Below are 23,474 nucleotides of genomic sequence, written 5' to 3' on the forward strand. Positions count from 1 at the left end.
AGACAACAGTGTAGTGATTACCAGAGGGAGAGGGTTGGGGCAGGTAGAAGAGGGTGAAGGGGGGATAAATGGGAATGGACGGAGACTTCACTTGGGGTGATGAATATCTAATACAATATACAGATGATGTATTATAGATTTTTAACATAGGCAGTAAAATCTTGAACTCTGATCACAGCAATATTTTATCTGATATATCCCCTCAGACAAGGGAAACAAAACAAAAAATAAACTATTGGGCCTACATCAAACTAAAATGTTTTTGCACAGCAAGAAAACCATCAACAAAATAAAAGGAGAGCCCACTAAATGGGAGAACATATTCACCAATACATCTGATTAGGAGTTAATATCCAAAATTTTTAAAGAACTCATAAAACTAACCACCAAACAATATAATTTAAAAATGAGCAAAGGACCTGAATAAACATTCTACAAAGAGGACATACAGATTGCCAATAAACATAAGAAAATATGTTCAATGTCACTAATCATCAAAAAATGCAAATTAAAACCACAATGAGTTATCACCACACACCAACTGGTCAGAATGGCTATTATCAATAAATCCAAACAGCATGTGCTGGCGAGGAAGAACCCTTTTGCATTGTTGGTGGGACTACAGTTTCGTGCAGCCACTGTGGAAAACAGTATGGAGATACCTTAAAAAATAAGAAATGGATCTGCCTTATAACCAAGTGACTCCACTTCTGGGAATTTATTCGAAGGAATTCAAAATACTAATTCAAAAGAGCATAAGCACTTCTGTGTTCATTGCAGGGTTATTTACAGTCACCAAGATATGGAAGCAGCCCCATTGTCCATCAGTAGTTGAGTGGATAAAACAACTATGGGACATTTACACAATGGAATACTACTTGGCCATAAAAAATAAAAAAATTTTACCCTTTGCGACAGCATGGATGGACCTAAAGAACATTATGCTAAGTGAAATAGGCCGGTCAGTGAAAAACAAATAGCATATGATTTCACTCATATGTGGAATCTAATGAACAAACTGAACTAACAAGCAAAAGAGAGACAGACCCATCGAGAGCAGGCTGACAGCTCTGGGTAGTGGTGGAGGTGAAGGGCTGGAGGGATTGAGGAAAAAGGAAAAAGGACTCATGGACATGGAAAGCAGTGTGGTGATTGCAGAGGGGAGGGGGCTATAATGCAGATAAATGATAATGGAAAAATACAATGAAAAAAAGTTTTATTTATAACAAGAATTATACCCCTGAAAACTATATAATTTTATTAACCAATGTCACCCCAATAAATTCAATTTTTTAACTGTTACAAAATTTAATTTAATTTCATCTTAATTAAATTAATTTTGTTTTTGAGTAAATTTATTTTATTTTATAGGATGTTAATTATGATAGTATCACAATATCAAAGTGAAGCACTTACAGAAGCAGGGATGATACATATGTGCAGGGCTGTTCTCTCATCCCTGACCTAAGAGTTGAGGAGCTCCTCTCAGAGAGAAATGGGCGGGTAAGACTTTGACAGGAAATATCCCAAAGCAGCCCTTTCTGAGCAGGACAGAGGCTTGATGACACAGGTTAAGGTAGCTCAAACACCAAAACCCCACTTGGGACACGGAGCACTGCTCTGGCAAAGGGTACTCTCTATTCCTGCTTTGATGATCTTGACAAGATGAGGTGAGAGGCTGATGGAACCTCCCCCTCAGGGGAAATGGAGCTGCAAGCCCATCTCCATAGCCATCTCAGGAAGAGAATTAAGACCTGTGCCTCAGACACAACAAAAGTAGAGGAAGGTCCTTTAAACTGCACAGTTTGCCATGCGTGTATAACAAATGGCACTGAAACCCTTCACATGACAAGGGCTATGTGTCTGCTTTTTGGAGGATGAGAAAACTGAGATTCATATTCCACTTGTCACATAGAGAAAAGAACCATACCCCCAGTTAGAGACAGTAAGAGACTTGAGACATCTAAGCACTGGCACCTGCTAGTTCAGAAAAGCAGAACTCAAAACCCAGAAAGCTGATCGAGGGCTGAAAAGTGAGCCCAACACTGTGTGGAGAAAAAGTCCTTTCCTGGTACCTTCTCCGAGAAAGAAGGACTTGAGCTGGCCAGTCCCTAAAGGTTAAGTAAGGGTCTGTTTGTCCTTCACTAGGTGGGAAAATCAAAGCAACCGCACTGAGTCAAGATGCATGTATGAGGAAGTACACAGGCCTGCTGACCTGGAGCTGGGGCTCCTGCAGGGGGGCAGGAAGTCAGGCTGGAATGTAAGTTGGGGCAGAGTGGGGGCATCATGTTTCCTCCTGAGTTAGGGACAGGGAGTGAAAGAGGAATTTTTGCCAGGGAAGCTATGCCAACCAAACCAACCATGCCCAGACAGTCTTGTGATGTCGGGATAAAGCAATCCCCCTCTGAAATGCGATTTCCCTTTGTCTCTTAGGAAAGTTCTTCTTTACAAAATTTTATTGGTCTTGGCCAAGGTAGAGAAAAGAAGGGTAAATTCCCAGGGTATAGCATAGTGACAAGGGACGTGCTTTCTGTGGTTGGACTTCCTGGGTTCAAATCCTGACTCACTAATTACTGTGTGACCTGGAACAAATTATTTCTTTTCCCTGTGCCCCAGGTTCGGCTTCTGTAAAAATTCTGGAAATAATAATAACTTTTACCTTGGGGAAAAAAGTTAGGATTAACTAAAATAATATAGATAAAGCTCTTAGAATAATGTATGGTACATAATAAGCATTCAGGAGGTGGTAACTGTTCCTACTCAGAGACAAGGAGAAGCCTCTGCAAAGGTGGGTCTCAACTTTAATGTGTAAGAAACCTAGGGAAGCTTCTGTAAGTATAGATGTTGGGGGAGTCTGGATTAGATACAAGGAAACAGCCTTTTTAGTGCCACTCTGGGTGACACTGATGCAGGTGGTCCAAGAGTGCTCTGTAAGGAAACCCTACCTTGTGGGCTACATGTAGTGATGGCGACTCCCAGCCCAACTGAAAACCCAGGGAAAATTTGTAAGTGAAAACCCTGAAGTAGGAGAGGTGGAGGCAGGACTGGGTGCTGCTCTCATCTGGCTCAGAGGATTACCGTTTTCAAGTTTTCTGAGCACCTAAAAAATGGACAAAGGACCTTAATAAACACCTCACCTAAAAGGACATACAGATGACCAATAGACATGTGAAAAGATGCTCAACATCACTAAACAACAGAGAGATGCAAATTAAAACCATAATGAGGTATCACCACACACCGGTCAGAATGGCCATCACCAACAAACCAACAAACAAGTGCTGGTGAGGATGTGGAGGAAAGGGAAGCCCCATGCACTGTTGGTGGGAATGCAGACTGGTGCAGCCATTGTGAAAAACAGTATGGAGGTTTCTCCAAATATTAAAAATGGAACTAGCTTATGACCCAGCAATTCTACTTCTGGGTATATATCCAAAGAAACCTGAACTACTATTTCAAAAGAACATAAGCACTGCACCCCTATGTTCATTGCAGCATTACTTACAATAGTTGAGCTATGGAAGCAACACAAGTGCCCATCAATAGTAGAGTGGATAAAAAAGCTGTGGTACATATATATAATGAAATATTACTAGGCCATAAAAAGGAATGACATTTTACTGTTTGCAAGAGCATGGATGGACCTAGAGAGTATTGCGCTAAATGAAATAAGTCAGAGAAAGACAAGTACCATCTGATTTCACTTACATGTGCAATCTAAAGAACAAAATAAACAAAACAGAAAGAGTCATAGATACAGAGAACAGATTAATGGTTACCAGAGGGAAGGGGAGTTGAAGGACTGGGTGAAAAAGGTGAAGGGATTGAAAAGTACAGGTTGGCAGTTACAGAACTGTCACAGGGATATAAAGTACAGCACAGGAAATACAGTCAATATCCTTGTAATAACTATGTATGGCGACATTTGGGTACTGGAAACATCATGGGGAACACTTTATAAAATATATGATTGTCTAACCACTATATTGTACACCTGAAAATAATACAAAATAACATTGAATGTAAACTATAATTGAAAAAAATGTTTTTAAATTTTACCAAAACACAGCTTTGCACCAAGCAACAGGAGTTTGACAAGCACAGCTCAGTACTATTAATATTCAGTATTTCCCTTTCTGAAAGTGGCTTTTTGTAAAGACTTTCCTCCCATTTTAAAACTCTTATGTTTCCTTTCTCTGAATCCTCTGCTCTTAAAGAAGGCTCAAAGATTTCTGCTTTCCCAAAGGGACAAAGTCTGGAATTGACACTGCATTCACAAGCTTGGGAAATTCTTCCGCAGCACTTTGGGAAGATGAAAGAGCAGAGCTTTCTAGAACATTTGAGCATCCAGGCAACACCCTCCAGATGTGCCCCCCAGCTCCTCCAGAATACCAGGAGCAGTCCTGATTCCAAACAACAGTAGGCTGAGACCCAAAAATGCTCTTTGTGGTATTGGATTCATTTGTGCACCATCCCAGATTGAAGAGAGCTCAAAATTGTGCCTAACGGATTCCCTTGAAGTCTCACCCTGCATTTCCAAGCAATCATTCAGCTTCCCACTCACTTAACAATGGCATAACAGTTGAGTACTGCAAAGTGCATGGAAGACAGGCTTTGTTGTTCCTTATGGCAAAATTATACTACTAAGTTTCGTATTGTTTTTTTTCCAGGTAACTGAAACTCTTCATGAACAATTTTCTTTATGCCATCATTTCCTTATGCCAATCATTTAACTACCTTCTTTCAAATTACATTCCTGCTTTCTCATCTTTGGAATATAATTGAAGAAATATAGGCTTTGGAGTCTGATAGGTCTGGTTAGAGACTGACCCTGACACCTGACAGCTCTGTGATTTTAGGCAAGTGACTGGACTTCTGTTTACCTTGGTTTCCATATCTGTAAAAGAAAACTGATATGGAAGCTACTTTGGAAGTTCTTCAGGAAAAAATATCCATAACTGTTAGAGTCCTTGTTTCTATGACTGGTCCATGATGTGTGTTCATAACTTCCTTCTTCCACAATCCATTCTGTGTTCCAACTGCCCTCAGCCAGCCCCTCAGCTAGAGATGTTTTTTGATATAATAGGGTAATTCAAAATTTCATTCCTGAAAAGTCTAAGTCACTAGTCTGCATGGGTTTGCTATAGTCTACCATTAACTTTTACCACTGGGCATGGAGGCTCTAGGAGATTCCCTAGAGAACTTCTTAAGTCCCTAACATACTCCTCGGTACCTACATTGAGTAGCAACAACCCGTATTTCCCCTTAAAACCAGGACCAACAACTCAATACAGTACAGTAATCCCCTTCTTTGCCTGTTGTTTCAGTTCCATGAGGAATCCAAAGTGATCAAGAAACATTTTCAAACTCCAGATTAATTGAATCATTTTGTGTCCACTGGTAGAACTAAACCTCTATCAGAAACTAAGATGTCTAAATCAACAGAGCCCAAAGTTGCAGAAATAGGAAGCAAAATGCATGTGAGTGGGTTATTAGGCACAATGGATAGAGGAGCCAGGTCACTTCCTCCCCTTGGTGAACCAAGGAATAATGGAAGAAATGGAAAGCAACAGCACATTATATAACGTGCTGGCTCAGAGAATATACCACACCTTGTAGGACAGCACCCCAATCCACTAGGTGTTGTCCTCCAGTGGGCCCATAACTAAGTAAGCAACAGATCATTCTTCCTTTACTATCTTTCAGGGCCACCCATGAGTAGGACTATAATGCTGCAGCTGATGCCAGACTTTCGTTTGGAGCAATTCTTGATCAGTCAAAGGATACTTCCCAGGAATCTGAGCTATTTGCTTACACAACTTATTTGTACATTTACCACCTGCTCAAGCCTGATTTTATACACACACGTTTATATGTATATATACACACATATGTATATAATATATAAAATGTTTATATTATAATGTACACATTATAATGTGTTATAATATGTTATAATATAACATTACCGTGCAGTATAATATTTAAAATTATATATTATAATGTAGTATAGTATATGTACAAGTTTAATTATGTGTGTGTGTGTGTGTGTGTGTGTGTATGTGTGTGTTTAATGTTCTTACCTGGCAAAATAAATGACATCTGTGATAGATATCAGGGGCTATCTAATTATTTTTCTTTCTGGCCTATTGGGGAATTGCCTTTCCTTGAGTTCCTTGAGATGAGATGCGGCTTACTTTAACCAAACTTTAGAATAGAAGGCACACATTTTAATTCTACATGGAAGCTATTAATAGCTGAGGCTCAACACTCCACCATGTCATTCCCTCTTGGAGCAATTGTAGAAGCAAATATTGATATGGAGGTGAGATGTCAAACCATCATATGGAAGACAGATGCTCTGGAGAGTTCCCAACACATAATGGACTTTACTAGAGCAAGAAATAAATTTTATTGATTTAAGCCACAGACATTTGGGTTTTTTTTAGAGCTTTAACATAATCTAACCTATTCTGACTGATACAGATATTGACAACAGACGGGGTAAGGAAGGACTTCCGACCAAGATGGAGGTGTAGACAGACATTCTGCATCTCCCTCCACAACTAAGAAGGAACACCACTACCTCAAAATTAGAAACAACCAGAAGTTCCAGAAAATCAAAGTGCATGGAAGTCCAGCAAAGATATAAAGAAGAAATACTCATCCAGACAGGTAGGAGGAGTGGAGCCAAGGCAGAGAGGACAGTGTGGTGGTGGCAGCAGCGGCAACAGCAGCAGGCCAGCAGAAAGCGCAGTTACAAGCTTTAAAAAGTCAGGAGGGACACCTGAGGAGCATTCCCAGTTCCTCCCAGACCACGCAGATCACTGTCCCAGCACTGGGGAAAATCAAGTCTCATTGCTTTTGACTGTGTAAACCAGTGGGAGTTGGGATGGAGGTAGAAACTGCCAGTCTCTCAGCAGAGTCCACTTGTTTAAAGGGCCCCTACAGACCTAGAACATCCACAGACCCACCCATTCTGGGAACGATGGCCAGGGCAGCAGCTAGAGGGGCACCAGTCTGTTGTGGAAGTGGGATAAGTGCCTGGAAAAGGGGCGAGTGCTGGGCAAGCGGCATTGTTCCTTCTCAGACCCCTCCCCCACATCCAGCGCCACAACATGGTAAAACAGGTCGCCCATTGCTGATGAATCCCTAAGGCTCCGCCCCTTACAATGAAACAGGAGTGACTGCTCTGCCTGGGACACGGAAGCAAATAAACACAGGAGACTTCCGGCCAAGATGGAAGCCTAGGTTAACACACTTAGTCTCCCTCCACAACTAAGAAGGAATACAACTACAACAAAACCAGAAATAACCAGAAGTTCCAGAAAATAAATGGAAGTCCAACATACGAAGTTATAAAGAAGTGGTGCTCATCTGGACAGGTAGGAGGGGCGAAGCCGGGGAGGAGAGGTCATGCTGTGCTGTCCTCGGCAGCACCAGCAACGGTGGCAGGACAGCAGTAAGCATAGGCACCCGTATTTAAGGGGAGGTGAGAAGCACCTGGGAGCATCCCTGGCTAAAGACCAGACCCGTCAGCTTGCGATTCCAAAGCCGGGGAAGGCAGACCCCCATTGCCTTGGACTGTGAGGCCTGGAGGGGGTGGGACAGAGGAGGAGGTTCCTGGTCTCTCAGCGGAGAGTGAATGGCAGGAATCCATCTTGGACTTCCAAATCCCGCAGAAAACACCACAGTGTGGTGAGACAGGTCGCCCGGTTGTGACAAGTGCATGGGGCTCCACCCCCTATAGCGTAGGAGGTGTGAGAGCCCTGAGCAAGAAGCAAAGGTAAACACAAAACTGTCAGGATGGCACAGATCATGATAGAGATCCTGGTGACACAGCTGACCAGACAGAAAATATCTAATCTAACAAAGCAGCAGATAGAAAATCTTTCTGAGGCACAGTTCAGAGCTTTGGTTATAAAAATGCTTACAGACCTAACAGCAGATCTTAAACAAGACAGGGAAGGAATGAAGGCTAGTCCTGCTGAAATGAACAAAAATACATATGAAACTAGTGGTGAGAGCAAGAAAACCAGGGATCAAATCAACAAATCAGAACATAGGGAAGGAACAAACAGTCAACCAGTGCAGAAAGGGGAAATGAAAAGTGAGGAAAATGAGAAGAGCCTCAGAAACTTATCAGACAACTATAAGCAGGCTAACATCAGAATCATAGGGTTGCCAGAAGGTGAAGAAGAAGAACTAGAAATTGAGAAATTATGTGAAAAAATAATGAAACAAAACTTTCTTAACTTGGGGAAAGAAATAGATTTACAGGTCCAGGAAGCACAGAGAGTTCCAAAAAAACTGGACCCAGGGAGAAACACACCAAGACACATTATAATCAAAATGTCCAAAATTAAGGATAAAGACAGAATCTTAAAGGCAGCAAGAGAGAAGAAGAAAATTATGTACAAAGGGGTCCCAATAAGACTATCAGCTGATTTCTCAAAAGAAATTCTGCAGGCAGGAAGGGACTGGCAAGAAATATTCAAAGTAATGAAAAGCAAAAACCTACAACCACAATTACTCTATCCAGTGAAGCTGTCATTCAGAATAGAAGGGCAGAGAAAGTGCTTCCAGGGCAAAGTAAAACTGAAGGAGTTCATCAGATCCAAACCACTGTTATATGAAATGTTAAAGGGACTTGTTTAGGAGAAAGAGGATCAAAACTGTGAACATTAGAATGAAAACTGTATCACAACAACCAACAACAGAAGCTAGGGAACCGAAACAAAGGCAAACTAAGTAGGCAACAAGAGTGGGAAAAGAATTATAGGTGTGGGGAACATTATGGGGGGAGGTCAGCAGGGAGGAGGAAGTGGGGAAAGGGAGGGAGATGGTACAGGAATTAAGAAGCATAGTAAGAGGGAGTGGAGTAGATAAGAAGATGTTGAGAAGAACTATATGTACAACCAATGGGCATAGACTAAGGGGAGGACACAGCTGGAGGGAGGGATGTTACTGGGTGGAGGGAAACAAAGGGAAAAGAAATTGGGACAACAGTAAAGCATAATCAATAAAGCATATTTTAAAAAAATTTTTTTAAAGAAGGAGTAATGAGTATTACTAAATGTAATCATCTAAAAATCTGTGACCTTGGCTAAAAGATCATACAATGGGAAATGAGGAAACTGATATAGGAGTCTGGAAGGGTAGCAATTCAGGCACCTAGTGGCAAAACATTTGGCAAAGCTATAGTTAACAATAACTTGGGAGGCAGTCATGAGTCCGATGAACTTCTATACAGAATTGAAAACAGAACAAGAGCTGAATGTGTTTATTGCTCCATTCAGCAAAGAATTGCAAAAGAGAGACGAGCTCACAAAAGAACTGGCTTTTTCTTTCAAAATGGAACAAAAAGAAATATGGAAAATCTGGCAGGATTGAAAGAGGAAACTGCTTTTCAACTCCAACAGTAAAGATAAATTTGAGAAACAAGACAATTAAAATCAGGGTTGAGGAAAGAATCACATCAAGAGCCATTATACTGTGAATGCATTAGGGCATCTCAAGCAAAAAATCCTATTACAAGTGCTATACCAAGAAAATTTTTTTACTTAGACAAAACAATTTAGGAAAAATGTGCTAAACATGTGGTTCTTCCACTGAAGTCCAATAACTCAAGGTATAATTTTAATTAAGTCAAAAAGGAGATCAGGATGAGAAAGCAAATATAGAAAGTCTGAGAACTGCATCTTAGAAAGAACTATGAATATGACTATTTGGCCCATGGGATTGATCTTAATCAAATTGATAAAGAGAGTACTAAGTTTTTGAAATACCTGAACTACCAAAGGAAGTGTGGGCTTAGACTAAAAGAGTCTCTGATGGTTCAAAATGTAAAACAATCCTTGGGAATCCAAATATCTATAGACAGCATATGGTCCAAGAAAGCTGTTTACACCCTTTCCTAATGCTTACTTGTGATCAATGAGACTAACGTCAAGGCAAGAAACTTTCCCGAGGGTGGGGCCAAGGGCTACAGTGACTGGTCTATACAGCCCTCTTAGAAAGCCTTAACAGGAACTAATCTAGGAGTGTTTCACTTGAAATAGTCTCACAAGACAAATCTCTAAGGCTTTCCCAAGTTTCTCACTGATTTAACCATCCTTGATGTTGTCAAAACACTATTTTTAAATCTCTCGAATTAAAGACATCTATGTCCCCATCTTAACTGAGTTTATTGAGGTTAAATGCAAGTGCTGATTCACCTGTGCGTCTTTAAGGATCATCACTGGGTAAAGGGCTCTCAAAACTATTTACCAAGGTGGATTTCAGAATTGCTACATGTCAATATCTACTGTACACATTTTTTTCCTTTCTGAATGGGAATGTTTATTGTGGTTAGCCCATTCCTGTTCCACCAATGGACACAGGTTGTGTTGCAGGGAGCAAGGGGAAGGTAATTTGTCTTTTTAGCTCAAAAACCTCACAATCAAGAGCCACATGTGGACTACATGTAGAGAGATTCTAGTCTTCACCCAGAGATCCTTGGTTTGGGGTCAACTCCTTTATGGAGAGACTGGAGGTATTGTGTGTGTGGGAATGGGGGTGAACTGATTATTTAGTGTCCAGAAAGTGGGCTGAGTGGACATTAGTTTTATTCACCGATTTTCTAGTTCTCCTTCTTCAAGATATATGGTAAGATTAACCATGTGACTAGCCTGGGCAATACTTTCGCGTACATGGAACGTAGGGCAATGACTTGGAGCTGGAGTATTTAAGTGCTTGCCAGTGTGAGACACTATAGAACTCCCTTCCCTGCTTTAGCAACCAGCAATATTCTAAATGGAGTCTCTGTCATCTTGGGTTCCTGGATGGGGACAATATAAGACAAAGCTCCTAATCAACCTGGCGTGGATATGTAGCATGAGTCAGAAATAAACCCATCTTGTGTTTTTTTTTACCAAAGCATTACATAACACATCATGACCGATTTCGTATTCCTATGAATTTTCCAAGTTAGTTGGAAATCTTCCTCATTTGTGTAATTCAGCAGTCTTCTTGGAGAATGTCTATTTTTCTTGAAAAACATAAATGCTGTCTGCCCCAATCCCAGCAGACAACCATCCTCTCCTGCCTCTTAACCCACAGTGATGGGCATGCTCTCTCTTGGGAGGAAGTATCAAGAAGTACTTCCTTATGTGGAGCAAAATCTGCTTCCCTATTATTTCTACCCATTAATCTTAGTTCTTCTCTCCAATGCAGCTGAAATTAAGAATAATTCTTCTTGCATAAGTAGTCTGTAACAAATTTTCTTCTCTCTAGGTTATTTAATTGTTCCTCAGATGGACGATCTCTAAGTCTTTCTTATTTTCTCACCAAGAATTAACCACTTCTCCTTGATCTTATGAAAACCCTATTATAAAGCTCTCTAGTGGCACCTCTGCATTACCGTCATTATATGTGCACACATCTCCCCATCTAAACTAACTTTCTTGAGGGTAGAGGTAAACTCTCATTGATCTGTAGGTCTTTAGGGACCGTAACAGCATTGGATACATTATAGGCACTCAAGGAGAAGAAGGAGAAAAGGAGGATTTGTGCCTGCAGTAAGCTGAATAATAGTCTTAAAAATACGTAGGTCCTAATCCCTTCAGTTTATGAATGTTACCTTGTATGGGAACAGGGACTTCACAGGTGTGATTAAGTTAAAGAAACTTGACCTGGGGAGATTATCCTGGATTACCCAGATGAGCTGTAAATGTAATAACATGCATCCTTATAAGAGACAGACAGAGGGAGATTCTACTACAGAAGAGAGAAGGCAAAGTGATGGTCTCAGCAGAGGGAAGGAGATTTGAAGATGTTACACTTTGGCTTTGAAGATAGATAAAGGAACCACAAGCCAGGAAATGTGAACAGTGCCACTAGAAGCCAAAAAAGTCAAGGAAACCAATTTCATGAGCCTCTGGAGGGAGAGGAGCCCGACCAACACCCTGGTTTGGACCGATGAAACTGATTTCAGACTTTTGATTCCAAAAATGTAAGGGGATAAGTATGTGTTGTTTTAAGCCACCAAATTTAGAGTCATTTGTTACAGTGACAACAATAATACCATAGTCAAAAGGATTTCCTGTGTTCGACCATCTGACACAGTCTGAACAACACTCCAAGCATCTGGAAAAAAACAGAGCCATGCTTGACATCCACCAGACAGTCTACAGCACCAGCAACTGCTGGGAGCTGCCACACCTTCCAAGGGTAGGCAGGGCATTCTTGTTTCCTTTATTTCAACAACACAAGCAGTCATTTCTATTTTCACAGGAATAAACCATAAATTAAAATTTGGTTATCTTAAATTCACATCATTTCTCTGGCTTTTTTCATGGTGTTAGCATGATTTAAAATATTGACCAGCTATCAATATTCTTTTCAGTCAAACAATATGCAACTTCCTAAGATAATAATTATCACCCTTTTATTTCAACAAATTGTATTTGAAATGGAAACTTGCACCCATGCCTCCTGAACTTCACACAAAAGGCAATAGTACCATCTGCTAGATTCTCAATTAACAAAGTAACAAGACCTAGCAGGCCTGTTGACTCCGTGTCACTTTTTTAGATTTACTTTTTCATAAATTTTAGAATACTAGGAAGAAAGGGGACAAAAATGTATAAAGGGCAACTCTGATGTCAAAATGAAACACCGATAGAATTTAGACTGCTCAGCAATAGAATTTAAAAGCTACAGAGAGAGACATTTGAGGACCCATTCTCCCAAAGTTAATAACAATCATTGATTTTTTTAAGCTGAATTTCAGAAATAAAGTCATGAAGATTTAGATCTTTGCCATCTTGATGACTAGGTCTTTGGAACACTTTGTCCACATTCAAAATATTAATACTATAAAATGAATCTCTACTTAAAAGTGAGCACATTATGTACTTCAATGAGGCTGTCAAGATCCCATCTTAATTGATATTCCAGCCTCTCATAAAACCTAGCTATAGCCTAGGTCCTCTGCCTCTTAAAAAATATTTGTGTAATCCTTAGCTTACAGCATTTGACTTGGCAATTTTGAGATCTATTTCTCTGTTTGCTTAGATATATTATGGAGAGCATATAATTAAAGAGAAAGTCTGGTTGCTTAACAAGATTAGTTCTGAACAGCTGCATCAAATATATAAAAATTAAAATGCTGCATATATATATGTATACATACGCACACACACACACACACACACACACAATTTTCAGCTGCTGAAGTAACTTGACCATCTAAGCCTAAGGATCCATTTCTTGTAGTAGACCTGCATACAACGATGAGGCAATGATGAGCCTGCAGACTGAATGATTCTTAAGTTCAGTGCATGACACTACACAACAGCGCAAAGCTGTTGTGTCTAAATGTTCAGCAGTGAGGATCACATGTGAATCTGAAGAGTCTATAAATGAATTTTAATCTTTGTTGAGTTGTTTTATATGCGGGGAAAAAAGTTGCTACATTTTATATCGACTTTTTAAGAAAAGACGTAACTTGCTTAACCAAGCTAATGGGAAAGCCTTCACTTCGCTACACAGCTGAGAGAGTGGATACTGCAAACTCTTCCCCAGTAACCTAAGTTTCACCTATTGTCACCTCTTCCAGAACATAACAGAGCCTAATGGAAACTGACCTTAACACCCTTGGCCACATGACACCTCCCTTTATTAGTCCAAAGATCACACTAAAAAAGAAATTCTGTTCTGTGTTTCCATGCCTCTGGTTCTATTTTGCTCGTTTGTTTTATTCATTAGGTTCCACTTATAGGTGAGATCATATGGAAATTGTCTTTTGCCACCTGGCTTACTTCACTGAGCATAATACTCTCCAGGAACAAACTGACAGTGACCAGATGGGATGGGGACAGGGGTAATGGGGGAAAGAAGGGGAAGGGTCTAGTCAAGAAACTAGTATAAAGGCCCTATGGACATGGACAACATGGTGGGGATTGACTGGGGGTGGGGCGCAGGGCAGGGGAGAGCAATGGGGGAAAAACTGGGACAACTGTAATTAAACAACAATAAAATATTTTTAAAGAAGGAAAAAATATATATTTTCTCCTCCCTTATTCTAATTATTCCCAAGAAAAATGACAAATGTTGCCTGGTTGGTATAATTCTACATCTCTGTTAGTAGAGACACTATATATAAGTGATTTATCTTTCCTGACTTTTTAGTTTCTCCCTTCACTTTTTTAAAAGTAGAGAAGCACTGTGAATTTATTAACATTACCTCTTTGAAATAACCATTTATCTTCGAGGAATAATTCATTATAGTCTTTTGAGCAATACAAAACAACCTTGGAACCCCTCACAGAGTAATCAGGGCCATGAACTACAGCTGGAAATCAAAACTGATCCACTTTCTCGAAGAAGACATTAATGACTTGTGAATAATCAAAAGTATAGTTTGTAAGGAAAGAATCCTTTCCTTTTGGTCCTATTTCAACTGCTGTGCACCAATTTTTAATAATAAGTTCTATCTTTTCTGACATATTCCAAAATTACTTCTATTCCACACCTCCTTATTATTTCTCTTGGATTCTCAGCATGCAAAATAAACATGAGCTACAATGAGGGGGAAAGATGAGTAAGAGTCGAGAGCTGCCCTCACGCTCATGGCTAGTTTATTTGTCCCTGGGTGGTCTTGCACACACACAGCCTTCTCTTCCAGGTCCCCTTCACTCTTTCTAGCTGAGGTAGGACAAGCCCTCCAAGAAGCCATCTGCCAAGGATTCTGCTTCACCTGACTCTCTAACTTTATCTTGCTGCCCACTTAGCCGGCCTTTGTTCAGGCCCTCTCTTCTCCTTTTGCCATCTCACCATTTCCCTTTCTGCATACAGGTCCTGACATTCTTCCTGACTCAAATGTGACCCTTTACAAATCATTCTTCATGCTTCAGTCAGATGAAACCTTCAGAAGCCCAAAGCTCATAACACATGGGGACATCCTTAAAGCCCTCCAATGGATGGATCCCTGTGGTCTCAAGGATAAAGTCCAAGTATCTTAGCATGACTTGATTTGCCTCCCAAACTTTCTATTTCTATTTCTCTCTCCTTTCCTTTTCTATCACATTGACACAGTGTTGAGGGAAACATGAGCTAAGAAATGTGTCTGAAGTATCTAAAGTGACTCCGCATGGATAGTGCCATTCATGGAAGGAGAAGATGCTGATTTAGGGGATATGAGTAATTGTGTTTGAGACATTTTAGTTTCAAGATGCCTAAAGGACAAATCACAGGTAGAGATAATGAGAATTCAGGTGGAAAGCTCATGAGAAACCTCTTCAGACAGAGGTCATGGCTGAAGATAAAGATTTATGTGTCATCAGTCTGTAAATGGAATTTGAAGCTATGGGGACAACCAGAAAGCTTGAAGTAGGAAGAGATGTTGATGATAGAGCACTTAGGAGGTGGGCAGGAAAACAAGAACCAGAGAACTGAAGAAAATCAATCAAGACTTAGGAACACAGCAGGAACACATAAAAGACAAAAGAGGAGACCTTTCCAGCCCTTGACATTCTTACCAATTGAGTTCCTCTATACACCACATGCATGCATACACACACACACATCACGTAAAGACTGCTTTTAAATGTCACCTTCTTTCAATTAGTTCTGAAAGTGTTGGGTCTCTGAGAGCCCTAGTTTATTAAAGTCAACCAGGAGCAGGAGATCCAGAACTAACTCTGGTGGAAGAAGGAATGAGCTTGGCCCCTCACCACATTGTTCCAGCACACAGAAAGGGATGCTCCTCAGAATTCCCTATGAGCATGTTCCTTCACCCAACCCACCCCCTCGAGCCCACAGTGTCAGAAAGGCAACCCCGGAGCAATGACTAAAATGTTCAAGTGAGAGTTTGTCCTAGCCCAGATCCTTACTAAGGAGGCTTCAGGCACACAGGAGGCCTAAATAGTTTGTTAAAAGAAATTCTCCTCTTGTCTCTCAAATATGTTGCTCTGTCTCTCCTCTACTGTCAGAAATATTTATTGATTATGATGAGGAGACTCCTCTATGTTAAAGGAAAATTTCTGTCTTGACCCTATTCTCCTTTCAAATTTCTGTTCAACCTTTTGTTTTCACTTTACCAACAGACACTAATAATTGTGTCCTGGCCCTGCTCAATAAATCTTTAATAATATCATAAAGAATAAAATTGAAATGTCTTAGCCTTCTAAGACATTCCATGGCTTAGAAGAAGGCTTCATGTCCCCCCCATGTTTTGGCCATAATGAAGTCCTTATAATTTCAGGGACCTTCCCTGTTTTCTCCCACCTCAATGTCCTGCTCTTATTGTTGCCTTTTCTTCACCTCCTCCTCAAAACTCCATGTCTACTGTTAAAGTCTTATTCATCAGCCAAAGTCTAGCTCTATCACATCTCTGCCCTGGGGCTTCTCTCTCTTAACCTCTCCTTCTCCCCTCTTCCATTCCACTTTATGATTCTTGAATAGCACCTCTCTTAATTTTCCCTTTTTTCAAAGTTTCTTGTGAGTAAATCTGTCACTGTCCCCCCTCTGCACCCACCCCCATCACTCCCACATACATACTTACACATGATTATAAGCCCCTTGGAATCCAGGACTCTCTGTTATTCACCTTTGCCCTCCCCAAAGAGCTTAACACAGATCTGGACACAAAGCATAGTCTCAAGAATATTTGGTAAATTGATAGGCATTGCAACCAATATGAATACAAAGACATTTACATAAAGAAATTGGCAAACTATAAACCCTTATGATTTGGAGGAAACTTAAAAATCATCTCCACTCATAGCTTTATTTCATAGTAGAGCTATGGGAATACAATGTAACCAATGTCAAGAATCATATAAATAATTTGTATTACATCAGCATGGAGTAGGATGAGTATTATTTGAGAAGGTAGAACTTAACTGTATCACTATAGAAGAGTATGAATAGGGCATTCCAAGGAAAAAGGAGGGATTTACAAAAGTGTGGCAATCAAAAGGAATGAGATGTGTTGGGGAAAACAAACCAGTATTCAGGGAGCAGAAGATTCTTTCATGGAACTAGTGAGAGATAAAGCTGGAAGGGTAGGTTGGGGTCAAAAATATGGTGGCCCTTAATGATCAAACAGAGTTCAGACTCTATCCTGACACATTGGGATGCTCTTATAAGTGTTTTAATATTGGGGTAATTTGAACAAGATGGTGATTTTGAAAGATAAACCAGATACCAGGAAAGCAAGGGACTACATAGGAACCAGAAAGACTGGTTGGAAAGCAGGAAGTGGTGACATCTGGATGAGGGAGACTACGAATAAGTCAAAAAGAAAACAGATTGATTCACTACTAAAACTTAGGGAAGGATGAGGGGGTGAGAAGAAAACATCAAGAATGAGTTAGATAGGCGCCCGCAACCCCACCCCAAAGGGCGCAAAACCAACTCGCCTACCAGCGTACAGAGGCCTCCCCCTCCACTGGAACAGGTGAGCAACCAGTACACCTTGGACCCGCCCACCCCAGTGCATAACAGGTCAACCCGCCCCTGGCGTGCTCAAGGAAGTACACTTGCCCCTGGATGAGGCCAAAAGACAGTGAAGTGAACTAGAGGCACTTTATAATAAGTTTTGGGTGCTGGCTTTCAAGAAAGAGCTGGGAGAACAGCAGACTAGGTCCCAGTACAGAATCACCCCAGGTGCTATGGGAGAAATCACTTAAGCAGACTGCTCCCCTCCAAGTGGCACCAGCTGGCAGCAGTAGCTCAACAGCTGTATACAAGAAGGTCACAGCATAAAGGCAGATAATAAAAGCAGTTCAACCTAAGAAGTAGAAAGAAGGCCAGTGCCCAAAATGGGGAGGTGGAATAACACCCCACCAATCAGAAATAATACCCCACCAAAAGGAAAGGAGAAATTCCAAGAAGGAGGGATAGATGAAATAGAAACATGCAAACTATCAGACATGGAATTCAAAATAATAGTAATGAGGAAGCTCAATGAACTCGACAAACTCAAAGAAAAATGCAACAAACTCTAGGGGAACTACAAAGAACTCCAGGGAAGCTACAAGAAACTTACTGAGAACTACACCAGCATAAAAAAGGGCATAGAAACTATCAATAAGAACCAGGAAGAAATGAAGAATACAATTTCTGACCTGAAGAACACAGTACAATCAATCAGCAGGCTAAATGAAGCAGAGGATCAGACCAATGAGTTAGAGGACACTGTAGAAAAAAATTCCCAAACAATGCAGCAAAATGAAAAAAAAATGAAAAAGAATGAAGAGGGTTTAAGAGAATTAGAGGATTACATGAAATGAAACAATATCCATATCATAGGGATAAAAGAAGGAGAAGAGGACGAGCATGGAATAGAAAACCTGATAGAAAAATTGACAGAAAATTTTCCTAACTTGAGGAGAGAAAAAGTCATGCAAGTCCAGGAAGCACAGAGGGTCCCAATGAAGATAACCGAAAAAGGCCCACTCCAAGGCACATCATAATTAAAACAGGCAACATTCAAAGACAAAGAGAGAATCCTAAAGGCATCAAGAGAAAAACAGCAAATAGTATACAAGGGAGCTCTGATAAGGCTATCAACTAATTTCTCAATAGAAACACTACAAGCCAGAAGGAAATGGCAAAAAATATTTCAAACAATAAAAAACAAAGGCCTACAACAAAGACTACTCTACCCAGCAAGGCTCTCCTTCAAAATGGAAGGTGAAATAAGGAGTTTCCCAGACAAAGAAGGACTAAATAAATACATCCCCACCAAACCAGCATTGCAAGAGATGCTAAAGGGAATGCTTTAAGAAAAAGAAAAAAGAGAGAGGGAGAGGAACACAGGTACAAAAGGAAATGAATAAATACCTGTCAATAATAACCTTAAATGTAAATGGATTAAATGCTCCAATCAAAAGACATAGGGTAGCAGAATGGATATGAAAACATGACCCACATATATGTGTCTACAAGAGACACACCTCAAAACAAAAGATTTACAAAGACTGAAAGTGAAGTGATGAAAAAAAGTATTCGAAGCAAGCGGACATGAAAAAAAAGTGGGAGTGGCAATACTTATATCAGACAAAATGGATTTCACAGCAAAGGCCATGAAAAGAGGCAAAGAAGGACATTTTATAATACTTAAGGGAATAATCCACCAAGAAATATAACCCTGATAAACATATATGCACCCAACATAGGTGCACTCAAATATATAAGGAAAATCTTGGAAGACTACAAGAAGGATATCAACAGCAACACACTCATTGGTGTTGACATGCCATTGTCAACAAAGGACAGATCTTCAAAGCAAAGAAACACCAAGGATATTGAGGCATTGAACAACACTCTAGGTCAAATGGACTTAATTGGTATATATAGAACTTTTCACCCCAAAGAAGCAAAATATACATTATTTTCCAATGCACATGGGACATTTTCAAAGATAGACCACATGGTAGGACACAAAACAAGCCTCAACAAATTCAAGAAAATTGAAATTATATCAAGCAGCATCTCAGATCACAATGCCTTGAAACTAAAAATCAACCTCAAGGAAAAAACTCAAAGGCATTCAAACTCATAGGGAATGAATGACATCCTATTAAATAATTAATGGATTAGCAATGACATCAAGGAAGAAATCAAAGAGTTTCTGGAAACAAATGATAATGAGCACACATACCAAAACTTATGGGACACAGCAAAAGCAGTCCTGAGAGGAAAGTTCATAGCAATACAAGCCTACCTAAAAAGGATAGAAGACTCTCAAATAAAAAATCTGACCCTACAGCTACAAGTACTAGAATAACAACAAACAAAGCCCAGGGTGAGTAGAAGGAAGGAAGTCATCAAGATCAGAGCAGAATTAAATGACATAGAGACTAAATAAACAATTCAAAAGATCAACAGAAGTAGGAGTTGGTTCTTTGAAAAGATAAACAAAATTGACAAGCCTTTACCAGGCTCATCAAGAAAAAAAAAAAAAGAGAGAGAACTCAAATAAACAAAATCAGAAATGAAAGAGGAGAAATCACAACTAATATCACAGAACTACAAAGGATTGTAAGAAATTACTACAAAAAACTATATGGCAAGAAATTTGACAACCTAGAGGAATGGATAAATTTCTAGAAACATATAATCTTCCAAAACTGAATCAAGAAGAAGCAGAAAGCCTGAACAGACCTATAACAAAGAGTGAAATTGAAACAGTAATAAAAAAACTCCTGGCACACAAAATCCCTGGACTGGATGACTTCTCAGGTGAATTTTACAAAACAGTTAAAGAAGAATTAATGCCTACCCTCTCAAACTACTCCAAAAATTCAAGAACAGGGAAGACTCCCAAACTTTTTCTATGAAGCCAGTATTACCCTAATTCCAAAACAAGGTCAAGACACAACAAAGAAAGAAAACTACAGGCCAATATTGCTGATGAACATAGATGCTAAAATCCTCAACAAAATATTGGTAAACAGGATCCAGCAACACATTAAAAAGATCATACACCATGATCAAGTGGGATTCATCACAGGGATGCAAGGATGGTTTACTATTCACAAATCAATAAATATAATACACCACATAAACAAATTGAAAGACAAAACCACATGATCATATCAATAGATGCTGAAAAGGCATTTCATAAAGTACGACACCCATTTATGATGAAAACACTCATCAAACTTGGAATAGAGGGAGCATACCTCAACATAATAAAGGCCATATATGAGAAACCCGAAGCCAACATCATACTCAATGGACAAAAACTGAAAGCATTCCCTCTGAGATCAGGAACAAGACAAGAATGTCCACTGTCTCTGCTCCTATTCAACATAGTCTTGAAAGTTCTAGCCACAACAATCAGACAAGAAAAAGAAATAAAAGGCATCCAAATTAGAGAATAAGAAGTAAAACTGTCATTATTTGCAGATGACATGATAGCGTACATAGAAAACCCTTTAGACTCCACGAAAAAACTACTCAACCTAATAAGTGAATTTGGCAAAATAGCAGGGTACAAAGTCAATATTCAGAAATCAAAGGCATTTCTGTACACCAACAATAAAATGTCAGAGATAGAAACTAGAAAGAAATCCCATTTACTATAGCAACCAGAAAAATAAAATACCTAGGACTTCTTTCATCTGGAGAAACAAAAAATAGATGCTCAGGGTAAGATTGGGTGAATAGAGAGGGTAGGGTATGGGGGTCATGCCATTTTTGGTCAAAAACTACTGAATACCCAGCGCAGTGTGGACAAGTGCTCTTATGACTCACCCATCATGAAATGGGCAAACATGTTGAAAGAGTTTTCAAAAAAATTCACTGAAGCCAAATGCAGCCTCTCACAACAATGCCAGCTGATACACTGATACAAATGGGTTCCTAGAACACTCACCTACTGCGGGAAGCCAGTACTACAAGGAGCCCACCCCCCAGAAGATAATTCCAAGTTTGGGGGGGGCCCCGGCCCCCCCTCATACTTCCTACAAATTATATGTATTGTTGTCATCTATTTTGAGTGAATATAGTTTATTATTATAGTTTTGTATAGTTAATGGTCATTTAGATTCACCTATGTATTTCCTCTCCTTTTTTTTTTTTTTGCTACATTACAAGGCTTCCATCTGGCATCACTTCCCTTTTTAATGAACAACAGCCTTTAAATTCTACTTTATTGTAGGTCTGTTGAAAGTAATTTTATATTTCTATCAGCAGTTTATGAGCATTTCAGTTTCTCCACATCCTTGCTAACATTTATTGTTCAGATTTTTAATTATATTCATTCTAGTAGGTGTGAAGTAGAATCTCTATGTAATTTTGACTTGTATTTCCCTAATGGCTAATGATGGTGGGTATGTTTATGTGTTTATTGGTTATTTGTATATCTTCTTTTTTAAAAAAAATAATTTATTCATTTATTTGTTTCTTTATTTTGTTTTTTTATTTTATTTTATCTTATTAGAGAGAGAGGAAAGGAGAAAGAGAGGGAGAGAAACATCACTGTGTGGTTGCCTCTCACTTGCACCCCCAACTGGGGACCTGACATGCAACCTAGTGATGTGCCTTGACTGGGAATCGAACCAGTGACACTTGGCTCGCAGGCCGACGCTCAATCCACTGAGCCACAGCAGTCAGAGCCTTGTATATCTTCTTTAGAGAACTATCTACTTCAAATTTTTTGACAGTTTTTAAATGGGAATATTTGCCTTTTTATTATTGAATTGTAAGAGTTCTTTTTTATATTTGGGACTTCAATCTTTTATTAGATATATAAACTGCAAATATTTTCTCCCATTCTGTGAATTGTTTTTTCAATTTTATGATGAGATTTTCTTAGCATAAACGTTTGTAATTTTGATGAAGTTCAATTTATTTTTCTTTTGTTGCTTGTGCTTTTGGTGACACATCTAAAAAAATTGCTTAATTCAAGACCATGAAGACTTACTCCTATTATTTCTAAGAGTTTTATAATTTTAGCTTTTAAATTGAGGTCTGTGATCTATTTTGCATTAAATTTTATGTATGGGATAAGGGGAGGGTTCAAACTCATTCTGTTGCATGTGGATATCCAATTGTCCCAGAAATATTTTTTGTAAAGACTTGAAACTCCTGTCAAAAATCAATTTACCATAATTTAAGGTATTATTTATACCTTAAATTCCATTGATCTATATGTCTATCCTTGCCAGTACCACATTGTCTTGATTGCTATCGCTTTGTAATAAGTTTTGAAATCAGAAGTCTTACAATTTTGTTCTTGTACAAGATTGTTTTTGGCTATTCTGACTCCATATGAACTTTAAGATCAGCTTCTCCATGTCTGGAAAAAAGTTGGCTGGCATTTTGATAGGGAATGTGTTCAATTTGTAGATAAATTTGGAGAAAATCTGTAGATAAACTTGGGGAATATTGCCTTCTTGACAACATTCTACTCCATGAACTTGAAATATTTTTCCATTTATTTTTATTTTCTTCAGCAATGTTTTGTAGTTTTCAATGTACAAGTCTTTCACTTGTTTTGTTAAATTTATAACCAAGTATTTCATTCTTTTTTGATGCTGTTCTAAATTGAATTGTTTTTTCATTTTCGGAATGTTTATTGCTAATGTATAAAAATCAATTGATTTTTGTGCATCAATCTTATATCCTTCAACCTTTCTGAATTTATTAGTCAAACTAGTTTTTTAGTGGATTGTTCAGGATTTTCTATATACAAAATCATGTCATCTCTGAATAGAGATAGTTTTGCTCTTTCTTCCTAATGTGAATACCTCTTATTTATTTACTTATTTTTTTCCTAATTGTCCTTGCTAGAATCTCTAGTATGATGATAAATAGCAGTGATGAGAGCAAATATCCTTTTCTCATTACTGATATGAAGGGGAAAACACTCAGTGTCACTCTTTACAGCATCTAGTTCCCTGCTGAAATTTTTCAGCTCCAAATTTATCTCCATGAATTTAGTAAGCATAGTAATTCTACAGCCCATATCTGATTAA

The sequence above is a fragment of the Furipterus horrens genome, unplaced genomic scaffold (genome assembly GCF_987537825.1).
Source record: "Furipterus horrens unplaced genomic scaffold, mFurHor1.1.pri manual_scaffold_6, whole genome shotgun sequence".
Lineage (NCBI taxonomy): Eukaryota > Metazoa > Chordata > Mammalia > Chiroptera > Furipteridae > Furipterus > Furipterus horrens.